Source organism: Maniola hyperantus, chromosome 4 (assembly GCF_902806685.2).
Source record: "Maniola hyperantus chromosome 4, iAphHyp1.2, whole genome shotgun sequence".
In the NCBI taxonomy this organism is placed as follows: Eukaryota; Metazoa; Arthropoda; class Insecta; order Lepidoptera; family Nymphalidae; genus Maniola; species Maniola hyperantus.
The window spans coordinates 14,566,223-14,570,209 of record NC_048539.1 but is presented as its reverse complement, the minus strand read 5'-3'; positions in this window follow the sequence as shown (position 1 = coordinate 14,570,209).

Sequence of the window (3,987 nt, the reverse complement as noted above, 5' to 3'; positions counted from 1 at the left end):
TTCCACCGAGCCTTTATATCATCGCTGGAACAAAGAAGCATGGCGTGCGAGAGAGAGGGCAACAACAACAAAGTACAGTTGTCCCGCTCGCTCCCACCGTCTACGCAGTTGACGCACGTTCGCTTTCCTCGCGGAAGTCTTGAGGAAAATGTTTGGTTGACAGGAATCGTAAATTGTGAAAATCTACTACGGTGTTCGGCGTATAGTAGGTTAGGTTAAACATACCAGCTACTTAATAATTCAAGAAAAGGTCTCTTTGTTTTCAAATACTTAGAAATTATTTTACATTCAATATACCTAAGTAGGTAATTACGATCGCAAAAATAAGTTATCGGATCACCTTTGTAATCGTCGGTAGAATGTTTGATTGTGTGTGAGTTGAATGTGAAAGGATGGACAGGATGGTCCAATGATTTTCCAGCCTAATTCGCCGTGTGTCATCATGTGGATACGGATTACGGATAGCATATTATTTATACATTGTCGTAATTTATTGCAGGCTACGTATTGCAGTCATTTAAAAAGTAACTTTCGGTATTTACAATATTAATTAAGTATATAAGCGACTTACCACTAGGCTGTCACAGCTTAAGCTGTGATAGCCTAGTGGTAAGGACGTCCGCCTTCTAATTGGAGGTCCTCGACCGTCGAGGTTCGATCCCGGGCATGCACCTCTAACTTTACGGAGAAGTATGTGCGTTTTAAGTACCTAGTTAAACATCACTTGCTTTAACGGTAAAAGAAAACATCGCGAGGAAACCTGCAGTTAGTTCTCCATGATGTAAAAGATGTGTGAAGTCTGCCAGTCTGCACTTGTGCAGCCCATAATCAAGACTATATTATGGCCCCCTCACTCTAAGAGGAGGACCCGTGCTCTGTACCTAGTAAGCTGGCGATGGGTTCATCATGATGATGATGGTGATACTTAGATTTTCAGAAGTTAACTTTTAAAGAATATTAGCAAAGTTAATTGCTGACTTATATTCCTCTTTCCCCTCCAACTAAGCGTAAAGCTTGTGCTAGGAGTAGGTACGACAATAGTGCAACGGGTGGGATTCGAACCGGCCACCTTTCGGTTTTCAGTCCGCTCCTTTAACCGTTGAGCTATCGAGGCTATTTTACTCCTTACATTATAAAAATCCTTTCTTGGATGTCTTCGTCAAAATAGCTGTCTGATGCGAAATTTCAACCCGATCTGTCCAGTAGTTTGAGCTGTGCGTTGATTGATCAGTCAGGCAGCTTCTACCTTTATACATATAAGTAGATTCTTTGCATGGAAACGTGCTTTTCCTTTGTTATGCCATTCCTCCTAATCACAAGATGTGAGCACGTTATTTATTTGCGTCAGGCGGACCAGTGTGACGTAGAGCAGCGTCCGTTCAACGCACTGTTTTCATGTCTTGGCCAAAGAGAGACGCAGATTTTCAACTTTGGCAACCTTGAACGTGTGCCAACACCGTTAATATTCCCCGAGTCCCGTGCAACTATTAAAATATAAATCTATTTATTTTGATACAAAATAAACAAGGAAGCGAAACACGGATACGAGCGCCCCGGTAGCCTTAAATTTTCCGTAGGATACTTAATTTACTACATTTTTAAGTCATAACGCGCCGGCCAAGTACTAGTACTAGTACTAATACTACTTGCCTAGTACTACTTGCTTCTTTAAAAAATATTTCCAAAATTACTTTTTGTGAACACCATATTGGGTAGGTAGATCTTTAAGTTTTAGGTAGGTGGGTAATAATACCTTGGTAACAGTAAAATCAAGTAAAATACTTATTTTAAGTATTTTATTTTTATTATTTTTTATTTGTCAAAGAACCGCTCACAGAATTACACACTTAAAATTACATAAAATGTTTTTGAGTTTTATAGGTTTGGAGTTTTATAGGTATACTTAGGCGTAGTTTCCATTCAAAGGGAAAGGAAGCGAATTTCTAAAAAATATTTTAAATCTACTTAACTAATAATATACTTAGCATAATATTTTATTGACTTTTATCTCCACAGTCCACACTGTAAAGAACCAATTTCTACCGAGAAAGAAAATTCAAGCGGAGTCGCGGGATAAAACGTAGTGATTATATTATACTCTTTGGCGGGAGTTCCTGCGCATGCCGGCGAATTTTTCATTTGGGCAAGAAAATTAAAAAGTCAATATGTTATATGTAGGTTATACTTTAGAAATTCGCGTCCATTCCCTTATAATGTAAATTGAGCCTTAGACACCTAATAGAAACTCGGAAGTGGATAGATAGATATACTTACCTAGGTCTCGCAGATCATTATAACAACATATTATTATAGTCGCCTAGATCCTTACTTGAAATACAATCGCAAGGAGAGATTACCATCAGTTTATGGTCCGGTACTATTTTTCTACTTGTGGCCTTTAGTCAGCTGGATAAATTTCTATCGGTATCTTTTCAATAAATTGATTCTAAATATGGAGGTAGTAGGTACTAGATGTTGCTTTCCGTATATATCCTATAATAAATATCTTTAACTTTACCTAAGTAAAATCTGACAAAAAGTAAAAAGTACCTACCTATCTATCTATGTAGATGTTACAAAAGGGCTTACACTAGGGCGAAGGTAAGGTTGAAGAAGGGAATAGTAGGTATTGGTAAGGACAAGCTTTTCGCTTCTATCCTGAGCCTTTCGCTCATAATTTTTTTGTTACAAGATCTAACCTACGGCTAAGTACCTGCTTCATAGGAAGATTGGCCCATCATTTAAAAAACCCGTAGGTATTGTGTACATGATGATTAGGAATTTCGTGGGTATTTTTTATTACAACCAATTCACACAATTTTTGCAAACGTCATTAGTATTAATACTAAGTATAATTCTTAACTGCACATGATATATCCTGCACAACTTGATTGCGTATAAGTAGTTAGATTACTCAAAGCTGATTTTAATTATTTTAATAACCTTGTGTATCTAAGTATGTATACGAAAGTGGCTTCCTTCTCTCACGACCTAGTTCGAGTTGAGCGTTGTGTATATTGAGAGCATAAATAAATTCTACGTTGCGGTGAAATCATTTCGTCACATCTCACACCCAAGCGGCGTGATCAGGAGTTACCTAGCTATTAAAAAAAGTCATTTAAAAGTAAGTATCATTAGAATAGAACAGAAATATTTTTATTCAAATAAACTTTTACAAATACATTTGAATATCAAATATTGCATCTATTACGCACTGGTTCGGAATGCCTAATACATATCGCGACTTCATCTGCGTGGAATTTACTTTATAAAAACCCCTTTCGGGGACTCTATAATTTTCCAGGATAAAAGACATTTTTAACCCAGAAAATTAAGTTTGTTGTGGGCTCTTCTGAGACCTGGGCGCGTTTGGAACCCTCGTAGCTTTAGTTTTAAGTTTGCGTAATAATTATCACCAGTAGGTATATCTTACAAATCTAACACCAGACCATCAAAAAGAGTAATTTATTAACTATTTTGAATAAATCATTTGACTTTGACTTTGACGTTGACTAAGTGCCAAATGTCACAAAGCAACAAACAAATGCACACTTTCGCGTTTATAATATTACTTAGTAGAATTTATTGTATACTTAGGTGCTCTATAAATCTGTTATACCTATATATATAGTCTATTAAAATTAAATCAAAATAGAGACATATTTTAAAATCTTAATACTCACTGACTGATAACCGAACTTTGGTTCAATTGAACCACACGAACCCTGAGTGAGCATAGACCTTAGATAATAATAATTAATTTTCCCAATATCTACTAACTATGAAGCTGCGTCTTTGAGTATCATTAAGGACTTTGGCTGGCCGTTAGTTTTCATCTAAAACTATCAGCCTGTCCATTAAACATAATATGTTGGCTGTTCTTTGTTTTGTTTTTGGTCATATCTACTACCACTCCGTGCTCAGCGTACATTTTGGTCGGCATCAATGCCCAACAATCTGACGCAAATGGACACAACTTTGGAATTA